This window comes from Alexandromys fortis, unplaced genomic scaffold (assembly GCF_014885135.2).
Source record: "Alexandromys fortis isolate MF-2015 unplaced genomic scaffold, M_Fortis_MF-2015_v1.1 scaffold_11, whole genome shotgun sequence".
Lineage (NCBI taxonomy): Eukaryota > Metazoa > Chordata > Mammalia > Rodentia > Cricetidae > Alexandromys > Alexandromys fortis.
Genome location: NW_026067912.1, coordinates 2,700,869 through 2,712,762, shown reverse-complemented (window position 1 = coordinate 2,712,762; position 11,894 = coordinate 2,700,869).

Sequence of the window (11,894 nt, the reverse complement as noted above, 5' to 3'; positions counted from 1 at the left end):
TTTTTTGATCTACAAATTTATTATTAGCTTTTTGATTGACATGTAGTATGTGTATATATTCATGAGGATGCCAACTTTTATATTTAAAGGAACAATGTTTCTCACACATACAGAGTTAACAAAAATAGAATATTTCTATCAAAATATTTAAAAGTGATTGTACTGTTAGAACCAAGAGGCCCTTAAAGCATAAAATATTGCTAATTAAGTTATAAAACCCTTTGGCTTAAATATATAAAATACTCCACACTTTGCTGATTCTTAAGTTTAAGGAACTTGTGAACAATTTAAAGAATCTGTTTTCTGTGAATGGAGCCCACACATGACACACTTTCGCTCTGTTTAACACAAGGTGGTTTGGACGGTCCAGTCCGTCACACAGGAAGATACTTCGTTACTCCTTGTATAACACATGTGTCATGCCGTCCGAGTTTAGAACGGTCCCTTCTTTCCCACCGTTTCTCTTCCATGGCTTCAGTTACTTGTGGTCAGCTGAAAATAATAAACGGAAAATTCTAGAACTAAACAATTCCTGGGTGTTATGTTGCACACTGTTGTGAGTGGTAAGAGCACCCTTCGTGCTGCCCTGTTCGCTCTTGAGCTGGACATGACTCATGCCTTTATCCAGACATCCGTGCTGTCTGTCTGTGGCATCCGCCCTTTGGTCTCATAGCAACCGCCCCAGTTAACCCAGCTGCCTGTCACAGCTTCACCATGCTGATGTTCGTTCGGCCCTTGTTTTACATAATCATGGCCCCAGAGTGCCAGAACAGTGATGCTGGCGGTTTAATTACAGTCTAGTGTTATTATCTATTCTTCTATCATTAGTTATTGCCAATATCTTATTGCTTCTAAAGAACGGATTTAACTTTATCGTAGGTACGCGTGTATAGGGAACAAACCTTGGAATCACAGAGTTGAGCGTCACCCATGGCGTCAGGCCTCCAAAGGGCTTCTTGAAACGCAACCTTCCCAGATCAGGTGTGCTGAAGGTAGGAGCACCAGGCCCACCGGACTTGAGTCTGAAAAAGCCACGGAAGGTTTTTTCTTCTCCCCATTTCACAGCCCGATGAAGTCAGCGGAGGTGACTGAAGGCACGCTCCCCAGGCCACTGCCACTCAGCAGCAAGGCCTTCTTTCCTTGGATGTCTAAAAAGCCAGCAGCACCCTGTCCCTGTTGTCCCTTTGGCCACTACACCACCTCTCTCAGTCTCCAGAAGTTTGAAATCCTTGACTGACTCAGAAGCAGCCACACCCAGTCCTCTTGAACGGTTCCCCCACATAGCGTTTGTGCACGGAGCCAGCAGTGGGTACCACAGAGGAGAGCCCCAAGTCTCTGTCTAGTGGCGGGGTAATAAGGATGGAGTCTGTGCCTCTGTTTTCTCATCTGTTAGAGGGCAATAACAACGGTACCCATGCCAGGTCCTTGCTGTGGGGAGTTAGAGGGGGCAGTACCGAGACTGTGGAGCAATGGTGCAAACAAGGTGCCCAGCAAATGCCTGCTGTTATGACTCGGTCTTTGGAAACAGTAGGCGCAGGCTGTGTTAACTCACCTAGGGAGAGGGCTAGTCTTGAGGAAGAGAGAGTTTTGAATGTAGTTCAGAAATAATTAAGTGCCTCGCTCGATTGAAATAGAAAGGCAATTAACACAGGGAAGTATTTTTCTCTGCGCTATCTAGGACATCTTTTTCTCATTTTCCTTTTGTAATGGGAAAATGTGAAACTCACTCTGGTGAGGTCAGTTGTTCCCCCCAACAAACAGGTTTCAAATAGGGAAAGTGGGTAGGACGCTAGAGATCTTATCCTCCCCAGCTGGGTAGCAGTGATGCCTAGGGCTCAGGCAAGCTCTTTAACCCCTCTGGCTTTCAGACTTCCTAAGCTGAAATTTGGGATGAACTATACCAGTCTCCAGTGGTGGTATCAGGTGGTGGGTAGTCGCTGAGCCAGTTCCAGAGCTGACCTTACAGTGGGCTTCCTATTTCCAGGGAGAGCTTGCCCATGTAAGATGGAGACTGAAAATGAATGCCGACCTTCTGACTAAGGCCACACAAGGGGAAGTGCACAGATTGAAGATTGTGAGGGTAACTTTATGGACTACATGTGGGAGTGGCTTTCACCAGGGTCTGCTGGGAAATTCTGACTAGCCGTGGTCCAGAAGGAATGTGCTTAGCAGTTGTCTGTAGAAGGGGCTGTCTGTACGTCTGTACTCACCCATTCACTCAGTGTGAACTGCCAACGAGATCCTCTAGGCTCGGAGAAGTTACAGACTTACTTCAAGGCCATCCCATTTCAAAACAGTAGGAAGGTCATCTTAGGATACCTGTGCAATTCCTTCTGAATTTTTACTTGGGGATGAGAGTTATTAGGGACTGAACATAGGACTTAGCTTATTCTATCTCTGAGCAGTATCCCAGCCCCCTTTTAGCTTTTTTTTTTTCCACATGGGTTTCACTAAACTGCCTAGACTACTTTTGAATGTACTCCATAGCCCAGGTCTCAATCCTCCTCCTCCTCCTCCTGTTCCTCTTTCTCCTCTTGTTCCTCTTCCTTCTTTAGCTCCTGGAGCAGGTAGGATTACAAGACTGACTGGGAGGGGGTGAAGATATATATATATATATATATATATATATATATGTATATATATATTTACACACACACACACATATATGTGTGTGTGTGCGTGTGTATGTGTGTGTATAAAATACATGTAAATCACACATACATGATATTTTTATTTTTTAAATTATTGTGTGTGCTTCTGAGGACAGGTGCCTAGAGTCCAGAGGTATTAGATTTCTCTGGAGCTGCAGTCATAGGCAGCCGTAAACTGCCCTGAGTGCGTGCTAGGAACCAGACTAGGGTCCTCTGTAAGAGCAGTATGTGTTCTTAACTGTTAAGCCATCTCTCCAGTCCCCTGAACAAAATATTTTCCAGTAGTGATAAAATATGGATAACTGGTTTTTAACATTTATAACTGTCTACTTCAGTGGTGTCTGAAATACGTTTTGAGAGTGGGATGTTCCTAGGTGGGTGGCTATTTTCTTGTTTGTTTGTGGGCTGGGGATCCAATTTAGGGCCTTGGGGTATGCTGGCCTACAGCCGTGTGGTTACATCCTCAGCCCTTGGTTGAGTAAAAATTTTAAAACAGTATTTTCATTTTGATCATAATCTTAAAATGTTAATCATAGCTAGATTCATCTGCTTATTGGTATTGATGGTGATCCATAATTCTCATAGTTTGTTTCTTATGCTGAAATGATTCCTTTAAACTTCTCCCATGCAACAGAAATTAAGAAAGATTTTGTGGTAGTTCAGAAAAACGAGAAAGGCAGTAGAAAAATGGGTCATTACAGAAGACATTATATAAATATACTACACCCCAAGAAACCTATTTAATTGACATCTGAACTATGTTGACATTTTAGTGGTGACAATTTCATTTTCAGAAAATAACATGATATCCAAAATATTTTGTTGTTTAATTTAAAGCTTTGATTGTGTGTGTTTCTTATTAATTTTATAATTTTATTTCCATGATTGTATTTATTTATTTAAATTATGAGACACGGTATCATTTGTCCACCCAGATGGCCTGGAACTTGCTATGTAGACCAAGCTTGCTTTGAAGTTATAGAGATCTGCCTGCTTCTGCTTCTGTCTCTGTTTCCTGAGTGCTGAGATTAAAGGTGTGCGCCACCACACCCAGCCTCCCCAGGTGTTCATTAGTTTTGCAAGAATTTATTCATAGTCTTAAGTTTTAACATGCCTAAACTAATATAAATTGAAATCTGTGTGCTCTATGTACACTTTTCCTTTAGAGGTGTTTGTGTGGCGGGCTGCGGATGTAATTCAGCTGGTAGAGCCCTTCCTTGCCTGGTATAAACAGAACTCTGATCCATGGTGATACACACCTGTAAAGCCAGAATTCTGGAGGTGCAGGCAATAGGACCAAAAGTCTAAGGTCATTGTCAGCTTTAGGATATAGCAAGTTTTAGGACAATCTGGGTTACATGAAACCCCGTCCCAAAAAAACAAAACCTATTAAAGAAAAATATGTCAAAATAAAGGAAGGACAAACTGCTAGACCTAGTGCTTACCAGGAAAACTTGTAGAACTTGTCTTTAAAAAATTTCCAAAATCAAGCCGAACAAAAACAAAACCCCAGAACAAAAATTGGGCATCTGAGATGGCTCAGTGGGTAAAGCCACCTAGCCTGACTACCTAGTTCAATGCCTGGGATACATATGGTGGAAGGAGAGAACCAACTCCTTCATGATGTCCTCTGACTGCAGTGTATGTGTGCACTCGTGCACACACACATGTGCACAAGCACACACATGTGCTATGGCACACGTATGTGCTCATGTGTGTGAAAGATGAAGCATGCTTCCTGTTCCTTAAGAGAACCTTAGAGTTTGGTTCTCAGCACCCACATGGGGTGGTTCACAACTGTTTGTAACTCCAGGGGATCCAGTACTATCTTTTGGCCTCCCAGAGTGTCCCTACACATAGAATATACACACAAACATATATGCATAAATAAAAAATAAATCTTTAAAACAGCTGCAGCAACAACAGCACCACCAAAATGCTGTGTATAGTGGCGTAGGCAGATTGAATTTCCAAAACTCCAGAGGCAGAGCTGAAATTCCTGGCCAGCCTCACTTGCCTGTCAAAAATTTAAAAATTATTTAAAAAGAACTAAAAATTGATTTGCAGAATTTTTATTTAAAAAATCTGCCTATGGCTAAGTTAAAATGTCCACCCAGCAGGGGGAGTTTTCTTCTGAAAGAGATTTGCATTTGAATTAGGAAGCTATAGCAGTTTGCAGTCAGCATTGGTTGATGTGAGATGCATCAACAAGCAGGCCCAGGTTCTCTGGGGCTTCAGCACTTGCTGACCTCCAACCCATTGCTTTACTGTTGGAGGACAGGTGCTTATCACAGCAGACGACAAACTGATGCATACGCCTTTGTTTATGGAAGGGGTGATTTGGGGGTCCTCTTAACTCTCTCTAAGTGTTGTGGATCAAGTAAATAATATGTCTGCTTCAAACTTCAAGGACAATAGTGTCCTTCTTGGACACTCAGGAGAGTGAAGCCAGTTATCTATTTAACTATTTGACAACAGAAACATCATACATTTATCTATACAGGAGGGCTCTATGAAGTCGGTTCCATCCTTTCTTTCTTCCCTTCACCCATCCTTTTTTATTTGAGATAGGGTCTCCTTATATAGCCTTGGCAGGCCTGAAACTTGCTACTTAGACCAGGCTGGCCTCAAATTCAGATAACCTTCTGCCTCTGCCTTTTCTGTACTGAGATTAAGGGCGTGTATCACCAAATTCAGCCATGGTAGGATATTTCCTATCCTCTGCTAAAGTTGCAGACAGCTTTCTTAATTTCTCAGGTAGCTGTGGCCAAACTGCAGCTCAGCAGCCACATGATCCAAGTGTAACTTCACCTTGCTTCTTCCCCTGTTGCCATGAGTCAAGGCAGTAATACCTCGCCGCCAATTTTCAACTATTATCTAAGTGAAAGGAGCCGCACTGTTGGCAATCAGCCACGCTACTCCAAAGATGAAGAAAAAAGCCTCACTGGCTCTGTCTAGGGCACTAGTCACACAGCCACTACTTCTCACAAAAGTTTCCTGGCAATTTCCTTAGGTGAGCAGTTCATGAAAACCTGAAAAGCGTCTTTAAATATAGCTGGTATAGAAGTTAGAAGCAGAGAGCCTTTTATGTGGTCCACATCTATCCTGTCTGTTTTCTAATAGCCCACCTTTAGACTAATTTGAGGCTGAAGAGGAGAAGCGCTTGCTTATCCTGGAAGCAGTCAATGCCGGGCCAGTATACGAAAATCCAAAGAGCACCATACAAAGCAGCATTGTGTTTGGAAACACAAGGACGTTCTGGATGAGCTGTACCCATAGGTACAGCTCCTGGAAATGCTGTCACTCTAATACCTCCGATGGCAGCTTGCTAGAGAGTGATGCTAGCCTGCGGATCATTTAATCTAATTGTTTTTAGTTCTCCTAGCTACTGTCATTTGCACAGGATGCTGTAACAGAACAACAGAGAGCAGGTACTTTAACCAACAGACATTTAGTACTCTCAGGCTGGAGGCTTAGGAGTCTCAGATCAATGCGAGATTGGTTAGGTTCTGCTGTGATTCTGGGGTTACAACAGTTGAACTTGCTCATTGGTCGTGGCTGGTGAATCTCAGACTTGGCCCTTCACCACTTTGAAACTCTTCCTGTTTGCTATGTTTGCTGTAGAGGTAATACCAGCATACGATGGGGAAGAAAGGTTGCAAAGTTTCAACATATGATTGGTGAATGGACCACAAACATTTAGTCCGTAATACAAGATGAGGAACTAGATTCTGGAAGGGTGAACTTTCTCAAAATGATGCTTCTTAAAGACTTGACTAGCCAAGTATTCTTACTTTTGTCAACTTGAAATTATAGAAGTGAATGTACTGGGGAAAGATATATTTCTTGCTTTTTTTTTAAAAAAAAAGATTTGTTATTTTTATTTATATATATGTATGTGTGTCTGTGTGAGCATCTGTCACCTGCATGTAGGTACTCACAGAGGTCATAAGAGGGTATCCGAATATCTGGAACTGGAGTTACAGGTGGTTGTGAGCAGCCCAATGTGGGTGCTGAGAACCCAACTCTGGTCCTCAGCAAGAGCAGCAAGCAATCTTAACAGCCAAGCCATCTTTCCAGGCCAGAGAAATGCTTCTTTATTCCCCTGTGGAATTGCTAAGAAAGTCTTTCCCAGTTAAACCATAAGGAACTCACTTCATAGTGTGTCTGCAAGTGAGGAAAATGCTCTTGGAAAGTCCTGTGGGGCTCTAGCAAGAATTTTAAGATTCCTTTGAATGATTTCTACAATTCATTTCTTTTTCTCTCTTCAAGGTTTTCCAAATGATGTTGTGAACCCCAGGAATAACTTGACTAAAATGATGACATTCAGATTTCTGATTATTCTTTTCATTTTCATTAGATGTAGAACTCCCCCCCCAAGTGGAAGAATTTTCTTAGTATCTCCCAGAAGAAAAGATGTTGCTTTCTTAAGTGCATTCATCAAGAAGGCCAGGCTACATTGCAATCAAAGAGTTCCCTGTGCTTTATAGTAACAGGATAATTTCCCCCTGGTTCTAAATTCCCCTATGAGTACAGGGAGCTCTACCATACATGGTCTTTACAAAGAGCAGCAGGTTAGTGTAAAATCCATTTGGGGATCCATCTGATCCCGTGGTTAGGGAAGAGAACTTGGCAAACTGCACACTGACTCTTACTTCTGCCCATGAGTGACATGTTATCCCTGATAATTCCTTATTGGCCAAGGCAAATCACAGGGATCCTGTATATGAATAGGACCCAGAATACCCCAACCTGGATATAACAGAAGAAACATCCTGCAAGAAGAAAAAGACCCAGAATTTCGGTGCATTTCCCTAATGACTATGATGGTGAGAAAGACAAAGAAGAGGAAGAGGAGGAGGTAGTGGGGTAGGGAGGAAGAGAAAGAGGAGGTGATGGTGTTTGGGGAAGTGGAGGATGAGAAAGTGGTGGTGGTGGTGGTGGTTGTGGAGGTGATGATGGAAGAAATAGAAGAGACCCCAATTTGTCAAAAACCAGTGTGCCACAGCATCAATATGAGCCAAATTCCCATGTAAGGACAATGAAACTTCATCAGTCATACAACTCAACCCCTGAACACATTACTTTGATGAAGATAAAGTTCCCCAAATCTCTTCCTTGCCATACAAGAGCATCTCCTGAAACAAGAAACAAGTGCAGATGGATTAAACTAGACCCAGCATGCAATGGGGTCTCTGGGAACGGATGGGGGGCCACGTTTCTGTTTTCCATGGATTTCCTGCTTCCTTTCTCTGAGGAGGAGAAGTTATGCAGGGCTAGGACATGAGCCCTATTCATTTACCTTTTCAGACCTGAGCAAGCCGGAAAGTTCATTTTCAGCAAAACCACAGAGTAGCGCCTTAACGAGTCATTCCAGAAAGAGACACTCAACTTGAAAAATGTTGTCTTTTTGGGAAGTGTCTGAAGGCCTGGACTCAGCTCCAACGACCCTAATTTGTTTCTCTTATTTGGGCGCAGTTATTTGCATACAGACATTTGCTTAGTTTAATTTCAAAGCTTTCAATGTGCTAGTTGAAATAATGGGCTTTTTCTTTTGATTGGGGAAACACTCAGACTAGTTCAGAATCTCCCCTAATTAAAAAAAAATAGAGGTTTGTACTTTCCAGGGTAAGAAACACATTTATAGTCTCCCTTTAAATCTTACTTGGCAAAAGTCTACAGAGGAGGTAAGGGCGAGAGGCCAAGCCTGTTGATTTACTGTTTAGTTATATCCTTCCCCCTTCCACCCTTTAAATGTTTTTTAACATATCAGGGTTAACATAAACCCTCAAACCACCACGAAGTAAACATGTTCCATCACGTAATTCATGTCCGAAATGAAAATGAAGATATAACCGCAAGGTAATTTCCCAGCATCCACATCACAGCTCACAACTATCTGTAACTCTAGTTCCAGGATATCTGACTCTGTTTTCTGGCCCTTGGCGGCAGGAGGCACGGACACGGTGTACATACATACATTCAGGGAAACACGTACACTCATAAGTTAAAAATAAATAGCAAAATACCTTTAACTAAAGAATAAGGAGGTTGAGGGATGATTGCCTTGGCCAGGGTCCCTTAGGTAGACAGTGGTGTAATACATTTGTGATCAACCCTTGTGCTGGTATGTTGGTCAAGGTGCTTGAAACCAGCAGTTCTCTTCCCGGCTCAGTTCTTTGGGGAAATGGGTTTCCGTGAACACGAGTGCCCATTCTGAGCCTTGTCTGGTCACACAGTGCTGATGGAGTCCGCAAGACACAGAAGCTAAACGTGTGTTGTTCTGGCATTATATAGACTGACCTGGGCTCGACTTTGCAAGGTGACCTTGCCTGGGCACTTTCCTCCCCCTTAGACGTTGGTTTCTTCACGTGCAAAGTAAGAAGAAACATCGGGTTTTGCTGCGTGACTTTGCTGGGAAGATTGAGAGAGACTGTGGTATACTTAGCATAGTACATTGTATCAGAGACTCCATCACACACACTCAATAAACTGCAGATTGGGTAGATGTTGGGAAAACAGTCCTCCACATTATTCAGTAGCTCCTTGATTGGAGGGGGAGCAGTGTGAGATGAACCTGAGGGGAAACCATGGAAAGATATCCAGGGGCTAAGTTAAAGGGAAAGATTCATTTAGGTACCTTTGGAAATTGAACCGTGGCGGGTGGATAGTGTAGAGATGCTCAAGGTGTTCCTTGGAAGACGAGGAATTTATTAATCGAGTAAAGAAATGGTCAATGTGAATCCCCAACCGGCGCTGGGAAATAGGCTGTCTCGAGCGTCAGTGTCGCGAAGGAGCTCAACGATCACGAGGTGGCGCTGTGACTCCACCTTAGAAGACGATTCTGGCTCGCAAGTAGCCTGCAAGCCCGGATTCGCTTAGAGGATCCTGGGCAGGGTCCTGTTGATAGGTTTGGCTGAGTCTTTGTGGCAGCCAAGCGAATCAACAGCGATAAAGGGAATGGACACACAAGCAAATCTCCCGGAAGCGGTCTCTTTTTGGACGCGGCATCAATAATCAGAAACTGTCCGCGAGGAACCATTAGGAGCGCGGAACTGTCCAGCAGGGATCTTTGCGCTCTCAGTTCGTGTAATTTGTGGGTGGAAATTACATCTGGTCTGCAGGGAGCTGAGCTGGGCGCTCATTCCCGGCCTGTGGCCATGCCCTGCACTCATTCAGCAGGTTCCTTCCTACCCGTAAGGCCAAGAGACCTTCAGTCTCACCACTTCCCTTGACACCTTAGTTTCCACCCAGCTTGGTGATTTCCCGCAGCGGTACTTAGATTTTTAGGATGTCTTTACTGTATTTAACACACACAAGTGCACACATGAAACACGTGTGAAATCGGGCTTCTACTCACGAGTATGATCGTGCTCGTACACACGGACTTGCACACCATACTCACATAAAATATATCTACACATGACACTCATACACACTCTTGATAGAGGTGCACCTGTACTCATTCCCTTGGCCCCCGCAGTCGAGCGGAAGTGCTCACACGGAGCCAGCAGTGCCCTGTCACAACTCAGCAGCGCACTGTATAGGACCACAAATACGCAGCCGTCCGTCGCTGATGGAAACCTGTCTGTACATTTGCACCACGGGCATCTTAAACAAAGGTAGCAACGAGGACAAGGAAGTGCACAAGAAAGTCATCAAAGAAACGAGCGCACAAACTTTTTGTCTCTTGGATATTTTGAGCTCATTTGCCAAACGCATTTTTCCTTTCTCAGCTTTCTTTTAGGGTTTGAAACAGGCCCATCTCGCTCTTAAATCTTACAGCCCCCCCTTCCCCTCTTCCACCTCAGTTTGTATTTTAAACGTTAAGCAATGTTCAATTATAAACTGCTGGGAAGTTCCTTTCTAACACCCGTGTACCCCGGAGTGTGGAGGGAGCCGGGTCTAGTCTCTCAGGCTGTTAGGGAAAATTCTTAAGGCAGGGTACCAGCTTTGAAGGCAGCGCAGACGAGGGTTCTTTTTCTGGAACTTCACCAACTCAGAATGACCTGTGGTTTTAGGCGTCTATATTCGGGCCAAGACAGAAGCATCTTTTCCCCCATGAAAGCTCAGGCAGGGGTCCAGAGGTCTGTCCTGTGATGGGCCTTGTGGACATCCGAAGTTGGATGTTGAGGCGAAGTCCTGTACTTAAGCTGTTTCTGTCAAACAAGCTTGTCAGAGTTTAGACCTCAGCTGGGGCAGGGTGAGACGATGTGGCCCAGGTAGGGCTGGGGTTGGTGTTCCCTGGGGAGCCCTGTCCGGGTAGGGCTGGGAGACTCGAAGCACACTTACACGTTATAGCGCAGGCGTGTTTTCAAATATTCATATTCGTTAGGATTTTTGCAAAACAATTTGTGCGGTTTGCCCTCAAGATGACATGTGGCCTCCTCTCTCTTTTTGTCCTGCTTATATGCAACTGGGACCTAACGCACTAGCGAGTTTGGGTGGTGGTGGGTAGATGGTCTATGCCTCTGCCTGGTGGAGGTTTGGCTCCAAGATTAACAGCACCAGCACCAGGCCAGGAGACAGTGACCTAGTAGCTTTATTAGCGGTGTGATGGGGGCGGGGATCGGGGGAGGTGGCACAAGTTTTTTTTTTTTTTTTTTATTTCCACTTCCCTCACAAACCCTCAGTTTCCTCACCTGTACAATGGGAGTGGCCTGTGGTGGAAATTGAATAATCTCATGCCCGGTAAAGCCAACAACAAATGGGATCTATTTATTGTCTGGGACGATCCCGGGGGAAACCCGAGAGAGGCCACAGATCGGTTGGGGAGCGGACAGTTTCTAGGAGCCCCGCCACTCCTGATCCTATCAGAGTCTATCCTCCCGCGAGCGGCTATCATTCTTTGCCTCAATGTTCTAGTTGGTACCATGAGGAGAAAGGCGATCCCAGGGACAGGGACTGGATGAGCAAGGGGGGACTTTTCCGGAGCGCTACGAGGTCGCAAGCCCGGATCAGAGTCCGGATTTCCGGTGGCGCTCTGGCCTATGGCTCTCACGCTCCCCATAGCGGTGGATAAATGCCACCCGGGGACAGGCCAGGCTTTAGTGGGTGCGTGTGTCTCAGTGTCCGGCCGCCTTCACCTGCATCCTCCTTTCCCTCGGCCTCACCTCACTTTCCCAGGGCTCAAGGTCTCTACCAACTCTGTCGGGTGTCCCCCCCACACACACACTCCTTTTGACGCTCTGACCTCTGCCCGTCCCTGTCACCCGTCTCCGAAGCCTAGTGATCCCGCGACTC